General features: G+C 43.0%; 1 pseudogene; it reads right to left on the bottom strand.

The window, feature by feature from the left end:
- Positions 1–1086: 1086 nt before the first annotated feature.
- LOC126250334 (5S ribosomal RNA) lies at positions 1087–1205 on the bottom strand (annotated as a pseudogene).
- Positions 1206–12305: the final 11100 nt, after the last annotated feature.

Raw genomic sequence — 12305 nt, 5'->3', positions numbered from 1 at the left:
AAGTGTTGAGCATGAACGTAGATGTTGCCCGACGTGACCCTAACGTAAGACAATGTCGAGGTAATATTTGAAACAGTCTTGAATTTGTCCAACTGTGTGTGCTTTTGTGTGTGTGTGTGTGTGTGTTTGTGTGAATTGTGTCATCACACTTGAATGTTGCCATTGGTTTTCTATCATGGACAACCATTTGGTGAGGTAAGATCATACTACACGATAGTACAGTTGCAACCGTTACATAATGAGGCGTTCTACATAAAGTTTCTAACGATAGGTAGGTTTTATGTACGACGGACGCACAGGTAAAATCATACATTGGAGATGACAGCTGTGGTAGAGAAGAAGTGCACCAACTGCCACAACGAAAGGAGTGTCTTGAGACTGTGGTGTAGCAAGAACTTGCACTGGCTTTTACGCGTTATTCGGGGCAGAATTCAACTAGATTTGCAATATCAGTAGACTTGATCACCAGTTGATAAAACATTGTGTCATACAGGCACTGGGATTTTTACGTGTTAATAATATATCACGAATACCTCGTTTCGGGGAAAACTACCGTGTTCAGTGTCACCTGCCATGAAAGACAACGAATTCGTGACATGGGTCACTGACGAAAATTGTGAATTGTAACAGTAGATAGAAAGGAAACGGCGCTAAAAGTCACTCCCCAATTCATTGCCTGGCAGCATCAACTTGTGAACAGCCGTAGTCTACTATCCAAAACCATTTCGTCATTTTGGTGTCCTGCAGGCACTGTCCCTATGTGTATCATTCGTCGCACGTCATAGGAGACTGAGATTAGCATGAGCGCCGTAACATCTCCATCGGTTACTCACATAATGGGGAAACGTAATTTGAGCCAATGAGCCTTCGTATACGCTTGTGGGAGGTACTAACCAACTCCGTCCGAACAGGCCTCTGAAGGTCCAACGGTACCGACAGACTGCCGTGTCATCCTGAGCCGACAGGCGTCACTGGATGCGGATATGGAGGGACACGTAGTAACCACACCGCTCTCATGGCCGTTGTTAGTTTTCATAACCAGTGCTCAGTGAAATAGCTCCTCACAAGGGCTGAGAGCGCCCCGCTTGCCAACAGCACTCGGCAGACTTGTACGGTCACCCATCTAAGTACTAGCCCAGCCCGACAGCGCTTAACTTCGGTGATATGACGGGAACCGGTGTTACCACTGCGGCAAGGGCGTTGACTTATGGGAGGTATGAGTACATCTAAACGCCACATGAGGCCATGGATACCGTTTCGCAAAGGTTCACGTACGACAGACCGATTATGTGCATTCATTCGTTTGTTGTCGTACAGCACTCCTCCAGTTAATTGCATCTTCAGTCACTGTTCGACCCGGTCGGTCTCAGATTGGACTGTGGAATACTCAGCATATATAGGGGTACTTGTATGCCCCGCTCTCCCTTCAGGATAGCATTTCCCAGTTAACATAGTTATCTATGCTCAAGCATAGTTTGGCGAACATGGTGAGGAGTATCGGACCGTACTTTGGCTCCACAAGCTCGTTGCTCTTATTTTAGAGTGAAGAATATTATGCACCCGTACTAGAAAAATTGTGTATTCCATGAGCAATTATGCAGAATTCTCGAAGAAACAATCAAGGAATTTTATGACCCGAATCCGCAGCGAATAGCAGCAGTTCGCCAGGCTAAGTGTGTTCCAGTGCCACGTTAACTATCCGAGTTCTGGCGTTCCCAGTATTTTACAATTTTACAGCCGCACCCGTGCTCGCGTGGGTGTTCTTTTGTTTGTTTGTACCGTTCGAGGATGGGCGTAGGAGTGCTGTGGCTGAGAGTGCACCACGGCCAGAGACCAGGGACAGTTGACGGCGCAAAGCCGCTGATCGAATCTGGTGTCCAGCAGAGCCGGCGGGGAGTTTGCGTGGCTGGGTTCCGCCGTAAGTGGCGCAGCGCCCTAATGAGGGCTGCTGGCCCTAATCAAATTACTCAACTCCCAGCGGAAAGCCACATACTTGCCCAGCCTCCCGGCTTCCACCTAACTCCCGATCGGATTTCACAGAAACTTCGCTGCACTGCTGATCCTTTTTTCCAATTCCATTAGGATTGGAAACAACGTCGCTTTCGTATCAAAACAATGGCCTTTCCGATAAGAGTGCATCAAAGATGCTTAGGAACTAATCCAAATTCCGTCAACAATGCAACATCTGTAGCGGTACAGCTTTTTGTAGTTGATATACGTATGAAGACGCTACTCTTGAAAAATTCGTGTGGTTATAAAATCTTAACATGGCTGTAAACAGCAACTGTATAGAGATAATCTTGGAAAGGATGAAAAGAATCAGCCAACCACTTGCGTAATACAGATTTACTAGAACCCTTGACCTATAATCATAAAATTATCTTCATTAGAGGGAGATTGTGACGGTTGTTACTTGACAACAGCCGAACGGCATTTTTCTTCGGTACCTTATCAATACAATATGTAACTAGCGTCAATCTCCTTCTTAATAAGATAATTTTATAATTATCGGAATCTAGGTCAAGTTTTCTAATAAATCTGTATTATGTAACCGGTTCACTGATGTTCTTCATCCTTTCCTTGACTATAACACGGTTATATTAACACGTAGTCTTCATTTAGAAAATGTAGTTTGTCAATTACTTTGGTTAGATTAATCCATTTTTAAGAATAGTTGCCTAGTAAACGCTCAGAACCACAGATGCATCATGTTCTTTGACATCAGATATATTTAGAATTCAGGAATACAGTTTGTTCTAGAATGTGGTTATCTTCCGTTGACTCTAAATAGATTCTGTGATTAATTAGTGTGAGTTTCGTTCTCGACGATATTGTGTAGACCAACTAGCTCTCGGTAACGTCTGACGGAGTACCTGGCTCCGGTTTTTCCACAATGATCAGCCACCTATACGTACCTAAAAATTGTTTTAACTATTTGTTTTTCATTATTCTGTTTTTAATAGTCATTAGGGTTTTATGAAATACGACAGACCATACCGCAACAAAACGGGCAAGAATACGTGTGTGTGAGTGTGTGTGTGCGTGAGCGCGCGCGCTCCCGCGCAATTTAGCGCCTGCATGAATTGTGCAACATATAGTTTAGGAGATATGACGTAAATACTGAGGTGAGTGATAAATTGCGGCATCCTGTATGACGTTCCAGTTTATTATTTCATTACTACTAATTCTGTTCACAAAACAGTTCCCGGGCAGAACCCACATAAACCACTGGATGAATTGCAAAATTATATCATTATACGACACATAGTCGCGACAGTCGTAACACAGCCGTGACAGGATGACACGTGACGTCATAAACATTGATATGCGTGAAAATGAAATTGCATGATAAAATTCTCTTGTGACACAAGTGAAATATGTGTACAAATGCGTGAAAAGTATTTGACATGTGCGTGAAGCCGGCCGGAGTGTCCGAGCGGTTCTAGGCGCTACAGTCTGGAACCGTGCGACTGCTACGGTCGCAGGTTCAAATCCTGCCTCGGGCATGCGTGTGTGATGTCCTTAGGTTAGTTAGGATTAAGCAGTTCTAAGTTCTAGGGGACTACTGACCTCAGCAGTTAAGTCACTTAGTGCTTAGAGCCATTTGAACCATGTGTGTAACACGAGCAAAGGCAGAGTAAAAAGTTCATCCTAAGCCCCTGGAATGATTTCAGCTAAATTAGGTGCACATGTTAGTTACCATCGGGAGAGAAATACTGTGGGGTAAGAATCACCGACCTCCTATAGGTGTGAGGGTGATAACATGGAGAGAGATGGGGGAGGAGAAGATGGCCAGATAGAGATGGGGAAGGAGGAGATAGGCACAGAAAGAGGGGAGCAGGAGAGGGACAGGGAGAGAGAAAAAGAAGGAGATGACCAGAGAGTGGGGGAGCAGGGTATGGTCAGAAAGTGGGGGAAGGAGGAGAGGGACTAATAGAAGACTGGATTAAATACATACTCGGGCAACGTCGGGAATCTTCAGAAAATCGTTAGTCTTAGTAGTGTTCGCCGCTTACTTTCACGTGACTATCCGAAGTAACGTACTATGACTACTCAGTTTGTATCTTGAGAAATACAGGCCGTTTCATGTACGTAGCAAATGCTGTCTCCGTCGTTGAAAACCAACCAATTTCTAAATATTTATATACTAAGATGGTATCTGTTCTTTCGGATATGTCCGAAAGAACAGATACCATCTTAGTATATATATATATATATATATATAAGGCTCACCGGACACTTGACCAATCTTCTTCTTCGGTGCGAATGCACAAACAGTGTCCGAACTCTTACGGGAATCGGCAACGCGCCGCGAGTAATGAGTATAATGGGCGGGGGCACTACGAATGTAGTGCGGGACAATACGGTGAGAATGTGGGTTTCGCGGGAGGCATGCCAGAGATAAATCCCTGCAGTGGCGCTATCCTCTGTGTCCTCGGTGGCTCAGATAGATAGAGCGTCTGCCATATAAGCAGGAAATCCCGGGTTCGAGTCCCGGTCGGAGCACACATTTTCATCTCTCCCCGTTGACGTATGTCAACGCCTGTAAGCAGCTAAGGGTGTTCAGTTCATTGTAATTCTAAATATTTAGTCTGTAGGGCACCTTACAGTGTTTGGCGGAGGCTACTAGAGCACTTCAATTAGATGCCCTTTCTACTGGAGCTCATTCTGCCGCGGTGAGCTAGATGGGGCGAACATAAATCGCACATTTCAGTATATCCATTGTGGATGACGAACTGCGACTGCGACTTAAATTGGCGTTTATCTGGTAATAAATATGCAGCCTGTCGCTATTTTACGATTTATTCAACCATGAACCTGCAGTGGCTCGAAAACGTGTTCATGGTTGAATAAACCGTAAAAAGCGACTGGTTGCATATTTATTACCAGATAAACGCCAATAAATTGCACAGCTTGGCGGAAACTGCCGAGGACGACGCAAAACTTCGCGTAATGACGCAACAGCTCGCGCGGGCTGTATAAACATGTGGATAGCACTCTGATGCGCATAGGTCACAAAGTTAGAGTGTACGCAGGCTCGATGCACTTGCGTAATAGGCCTCGCGCTGCGCTGTGATATAGCTAACCGCTAAATTTTCTTAGCAGCGTGGAATGGGCACGTGCCTGTTTGGTCGCACTTATCCGCTGAAAGTGAGCGATGCAATACAGTTTAGATAGCGCGTAATGGAGAATAAGTACCTCTTACTCAGGTTCGCTACACGTAGTAGTGGTCTAGAGGCTAGAGGTTACTTTGTGAACCAGTATCACTTCGCCCTCACCTGTTCAGTCACGAATGTACCACAGGAAGAACAACTGACGGTAGGCCTTTGAGTTCGAATCTCTATAATATTACTTTTATGGTGTTTTCGAGAGATATACCTGGGAAGAAGCAATGTATCAGTTGACTCTTCTTGGAACGTACGCACTTGAAATTATAATATTAAACCACATTGTGATGCACAATGCCTGTCTCACAGCGTCTGTCACAGGAGCTGGTGGAGCGCCTCCATGACGCTTTCACTTACTTAATGACTGTGTGATGAAACTTTCTAACCTTCTTTGGATCTTCTCTATTTCCATTATCAATTATAACTGATATGAATCCAGAACGTCAAGCATTATTCAGGTACTGGTAGAACGAGGGTGCTGTAAGCTACCACCTTTGTGGGGGATTCCAAGGAATCAGTCTGGGCTCTGCTTTACCTGCGATTGGCTTTATTTGATCGTTCACTTTCAGTCATTCTGTACGCACACTCCTAGATATTTACTGGATCTGACTGCTTCCAGTGATTGTTATACAATCGTGTAATCATACGACAACCGTGCATAACCTGAAAACAGGAATGTGGCGCGCAATTAGAGAGCAAAATGTACTATTGGACCAAACGTTTTGCACCACACCAGAGCTCCTTATATGTATGTGAAGATTATACTGCAACCTTTTCTTCAAAGAAGCAACGTTTAACGGAGAGACGTACAGATAAATCAAACAGGAAAATGAGAGAGAACTTACCATCAACGCGTCTATGACAAAATTATGATGTGGAATCTTTCATAGGAACAATCCTATCCTGTGGACAGGTGCTGCTGATACACTTGTATTAGGTGATAAAATGTGCCAGCGGGGTCTCAGGCTTCTTCCCTATGTCGTTTCTGCAAGTTCAATTTTATGTTCAGGGCGGGGGGGGGGGGGGTACTGGGTCCCGCGCTACGCCGGAGAGAGAGATTTCAGCGTACGTAGACCATATACAAATGTTTTCACGCCTCGTGGTACTCTTTTAGATGCATCTTCACGAAATCTATGACGTCGATCATTTCACATAACTACCTGTTAACAACTATGCCTTGAAGCTGATTGAAGAAATCCGTACAAAATCAAGCTTCACAACAGTCAGGGGTCCTTTGAAATTAGTCTTGTTACTTTTTAGACATTATTAAGACTTATCAAACTGTTATCGTACATGAAGCTAGCCGCGCGGTCTAGGTAGTCTTGTCACGGTCCGCGTGACTCTCCCTGTCGGAGGTTCGAGTCCTCACTCATTCATGGGCGTGTGTGTCGTCCTTAGCGTAAGTTAAAGTTAGATTAAGTAGTGTGTAAGCTTAGGGACCGATGACGTCAGGAGTTTGGTCCCGTAAGACCTTACCACAAATTTCCAAAATTTCCAAGCATGAAGCTAGTTGAAAGAACGTGTACATGCATTTAATTAAATGGAATTGCTACGTCTTGAGAGCTGAAGTTGTTCATTCCGCTTAAAAGTGCATTCATATGGGTGTGCGAACAGTTAAGAAGCGATGCCTACTTATTTATTACGTTTACTTACAGTTACACAAAGCTTTCAAGTATCATCTGCGTAGTACGAACTAGCGTAACCTGTTCCGATGTTTTTGCCACTGATAATTGCAACCTGACAAGCTGTCTGATGAAGTGGACAACTTAACGGTAGGACTATTCACAAACTTCAGGATTAAATGATTTATGTTTTAGTGATTCACAGATTCTCATCGTTTTAATTTAAGCGAAAGTAATTGTAAGAGAGACATTAAAGAAAAAAAGAAGCAATGATTTTAATGTTGGAATGTGATTGTAATCGTGGTGTCTACATTTGTAAACTAAGTATTAAGCTACTAAAATTATGTAACTATTTGTTATAGACTGTTGCAGTGCATTTTCTTCGGACCTGTTGGGAACGTATGAAGATACTGAACAAACTCACTTGAAAGTCAGTATAATGCAATTATTAAAAAAGGGTTTCGCGATGGAATAATGGATCAACTGAAAAGTACACAGAGGTGACAAAAGTCCTCGGATAACACCTAAAGTCGTGTCGGACCTCCTTTCGCCAGCGTATTGCAGCTGCTCGACGTGGCATGGACTCAACTAGTCTTTCGAAATCCCCTGCAGAAATATTAAGCCATGCTGCCTCCACAGCCGTCGATAATTGCGAAAGTTTCGCCGGTGCACGTTTCTGTGCACGAACTGACCTTTCTATTATGTTCCATAAATGTTCGATGTGATTTATTTCGGGCGATCTGGATGGTCAAATCTTTCGCTCTAATTCTCCAAGATGTTCTTCAAACAACTGTGGGCCGGTGATAAGGCGAATCGTCATCCATAAAAATTCCATCGTTGTTTGGGAACGTGAAGTCCATGAATGGCTGCAAATGGTCTTCAGCAGCTGAACATAACCATTTCATGTCAATAATGGGTTCAGTTTAACCAGAGGACCCAGTATATTCCATGTGAACACAGCCCAAACCATTATGGAACCACCACCAGCTTGCACAATGGATTGTTGGCAGTTTGGGTCCATGACTTTGTGGGGTCTGCGCCATTCTCGAGACCAATCACCAGCTCCTACCAACTGAAATAGGGACTCATCTGACCAGGCCATTGTTTTCCACTCGTCAACGGTCGAACGTCCGCCCCTGGTAGCTGAGTGGTCAGCGCAACAGAATGTCAATCCTAAGGGCCCGGGTTCGATTCCCGGCTGGATTAGAGATTTTCTCCGCTCAGGGACTGGTTGTTGTGTTGCCCTCATCATCATCATCATTTCATGCCCATCGACGTCCAAGTCGCCGAAGTGGCGTCAAATCCAAAGACATGCACCTGGCGAACGGTCTACCCGACGGGAGGCCCTGGTCACACGACATTTACTTTTCCAACGGTCGAACAAATATGGTCGCGAGCCCAGGAGAGGCAAAGGCATTTGTTGTTAGGAAAGGCATTCGCATCGGTCGTCTGCTCCCATAGTCCATTAATGCCAAATTCCGCCGCATAACGGATACGTTCGTCGTACTCGCAGTTAAGTGTAGGCCGTCGGGCACAGCGTTGTCCGTGATGAAAGGTAATGTCCTAAATCTGGCACTGTCCTTGGATCTCGGAATATTGAATTCCGTAATGATTTACGAATTTAAATGATCCATGTGTTCAAAATTTTTTATTCCCACTCATGCGGCCATAATCACGGCAAACACCTTTTCTCATGAATCACCTGAGTACAAATGACAGCTCCGCAAATGCATTGCTCTTTTACACCTTGTGTACACGGTACTACAACAATCTGTAATATGGCAGAACTACTATATAAATAAATAAATAAATACATCAACTTCCTTTTAATCAATACAGATGTGCCACCTACCATGTTATTAAATCGTTTTTAATAAGTATCATGCGAACGACATTACTTTTTCCATGTACCACAACAGAAAGATGTGTGCAGTTGCTGCTTGACCTGTGATGGAGGTTTCAATCCACTGTCGTATCTAGGGATTAATTGTTCGAAATCTGTCACTCTTAATTTCTCTGTTATTGACGAGATGCAATTGTATATGCTCTGGGGTCTGCATTTCATCAATCATTTGTCCGCACAGCTCATTAATCACTTCAGTTTTGCAATATCCCTCAGTGGTTCCCAACATAAACAGGAATGTTACAGGTTATCACGTCACGACCTTCTGCCTATGCTGATTAATATATTACTATATTCCAATTCTAGAACTTCCAAATTTCTGCATGTTATATTAACACCAGGTGTGCCTTGATAATGTAAGTGTTCCGTTTGAGTTTGGTTAAGGGCGTATGTAATTGCTAAAGGAAAAAGAAAGTATAGGACGAAAAGTGTTTCAACTCAGGTTGAAAATATTTCGAAAGCAGTTTATTTTTCGATACTGCTAAGAAAATTGCATTTCCAGCTGTAGTACTTTATCCATCCTCAGTAACTTTAAGAGTACTTGTTGAAAAAATCAGCAACCAGTTGCACAAAAGAAATTTTATTTCTTGACTGGTTTCAGGTACCTGTTGCCCTTCTTCAGAAGATTAAAATTATTGACTATTACCGAGCATCAAAAGTAAACAGGGGTATTCAGCATATTACTGTAATCGCAACTGTAGTTGACATAAAACAAATATAGTACAAGGAAACAGAACAAGTGCTGCTATCATGCAAGGAGTGGAGCTAACCAGCTAATGACAAATTCTGTTTGTGTAACTGGTTGCTGATTTTTTCAGCAAGTTCCAGCTGTGTTCATTATTCAGGCAGTCGTCTAAAGCATCTCCACCTCTAACAACGACCTTCTGTAATAGTCCGTCTTCATTTAATATGTGTTTAGCACACAGAGTACCAGTACCACTTGTTTCACGGATGTTGGGTGAGAAGAGCGAATAATTGTAAGCTAATGTGTTAGCCAACCTTCCGGCGTTTTTATCGTCAGTATCATTCCGCGATGTGTATTTTGCAGGTAGCAATTATGTGTCTTCAGTCTTCTAAGAAAATGAATTTTCTGAATTTCAGTAGTAACCATTTTACTGTTAACAGCAGCGAAATGGAGTTTTGTAGAGAATAAGTGTGTCTTGACTGAACAGGCTTGTGATGGATCACGCAGTTCTTCTTTGGATATTCTTTTTTTGTTCTGTAAATCCTTGTGGGTAATGGTTTCACGCAGATGGGGTATTCTCAAGAGTTTTTCTGTCAATCCTACTGGATAATGATTCCATGAATTTGAAAAGTACTCAAGAATTGGTCGGAGAGACGTTAGTAAGTGACCACTTTGGTACATGGGTTCCAATGAATCTCATTCTGGGATCCAGTTCCAGGTATATCTATACATGTTAATAGATTAATAGCCCCCGACGCCTTTTTCTGTCTATGCGTGAAGGCTACTCTCAGGAACTATCGCAGCGATATTGATATAATTTTTAGTTGTAAATAGTCTGATTCACGAAGGAAGGATCGTGTATATACGAGGGCGTGCTGGAAAGTAATGCCTCCGAAACTTTTATGTAAAAACTTTTAAAGCTTTTTTAAATAAGATAAACGTTATTAGTGTTATACATATTTATTCTTCAGTTCACATATTTATTTCTCAACATAGTCATCCTGATGACGAAGATATTTCTCCCAACGAGAGACCAGTTTGTTGATGCCCTCACTGTAAAATGTTTGACTTCGTTGACGGAGCCACCACGTCACCTCTGCTTGCACCGGTTCATTGTTATCAAAGATAAGTCCGAGGCGGTGCTCTGGAAGTTTCAGAAACAGATGAAAATCGAATCGGGCCTAGTCGGGACTGTATAGACGATGATCGATGATAGTAAACGAAGGTGTCGACTTGTTGCAGATGTCTCTTGCTCGTGTGTGGTCTAGCATTGTCATGCTGACATGTTAACACGCTACGCTTCGGGACACTCCAACATAAGAGGGCTGCAAATGTCTAGACATGAAGAATAAATATGTAGAATACTAGTAACGTTTATTTTATCTAAAAGCTTTGAGAGTTTTCACATAAAAAAATTCGGAGACATTAGTTTTCAGCACGCCTTCGTAATTAACAACCACTGCGCTAGACAAATCGTACTGTCGTTGATACTTAATGCTGCCCGTGCGAATCCGGGGCATATAGATAGTATATATTCATACAGTTGTTCCACCTTACTTCTAATACATAAATGTTCGGCTGTAGTACCTGATTAGGGCCACTTGATTTCGATAGTGTGATCACATAACATGATTTCATTTCACCTGTTTACGTACATGTGTTACTGACCATCTTACTGAAAAATAGATTCCAGTCTGAAAATTTGAAAATCTTACGGCCCTTAGGTAACAGCGACAAAGTTTACATCGCACAATTAAAGTGTCTTACGCATTACAGTGCCTCTACCAATGTGTAACAAAACCTGTAAGGTGATCACAAATAAATGATTCTACGATCGAGACTTTGCCGTAAATATATGTTGAATAGAATGATTGCGGGCCTCTACCGAGATTCCATGTCTTATGTCATAATAAGCTGATAGTATTCCAGCATGCCATTCTAGTATTTTGTCGATACAATCACTCTAGTTATGTGTAAATTTCCTGTAACTGCCCAGTATCTAAGAGGCAAAGTATGTTAAAAATACAAGAACGCGCATGGGTATGTGCATGGAGAGATTTGTGAATAAGCGTCAAACCCACTAAGGTACAGTAGATTTCTATGCTTGGACAAGTCCCTCACTGTTCGACGTACACTCGTCCGAGTGCGCAGCGGAAGAAAGCATCAACATTTTGCGAAAAAGAGTTGTGCAGTTTTTGTTGAACAGAGACGGTCTGCTGAAAATGTGTTGACGACTGTTTCAAATGCCTTTGGGACAGAAAAGAAATTTGATAACACTCGACGCTTGTGTCGACCAGCAGTATTCACATAAACAGACAAACATGTAGAAAGTGCGACAGATGCAGTCTCAGAATCGACAGTGTTCTCGTAAACTGACAGTGGGGTATTGGGATTAACAGGGAGACTGTTAACGCCATCGTTCGCAAGATAATACAGTGAGGTGACAAAAAGTCTGGGATACCGATATGGCCGGCCGAAGTGGCCGAGCGGTTAAAGGCGCTACAGTCTGGAACCGCACGACCGCTACGGTCGCAGGTTCGAATCCTGCCTCGGGCATGGATGTGTGTGATGTCCTTAGGTTAGTTAGGTTTAAGTAGTTCTAAGTTCTAGGGGACTGATGACCACAGCAGTTAAGTCCCATAGTGCTCAGAGCCATTTGAACCATTTGATACCGATATGCACATATACAGATGACGGTAGTATCTCATACGCAAGGTATAAAGGAGCAGTGCATTGGCGAAGTTGCCATTTGTAGTAAGATGATGCATGTGTAAAGGTGTCAGACGTGATATAGCCGCACGACGGGAATTAACAGACTTCGACCGCGGTATGGTAGTTGGAGCTAGACGCGTGCTCCATTCTGCATCTGAAATCATTACGGAATTCAGTATTACGAGATTCAAGGTGACAAGAGTGTGGTCGAGAAT

This window comes from Schistocerca nitens, chromosome 3 (genome assembly GCF_023898315.1).
Source record: "Schistocerca nitens isolate TAMUIC-IGC-003100 chromosome 3, iqSchNite1.1, whole genome shotgun sequence".
Taxonomy (NCBI): domain Eukaryota; kingdom Metazoa; phylum Arthropoda; class Insecta; order Orthoptera; family Acrididae; genus Schistocerca; species Schistocerca nitens.
The sequence above is the reverse complement of the archived record's forward strand: the minus strand, read 5'-3'. Positions and strand labels throughout refer to the sequence as shown.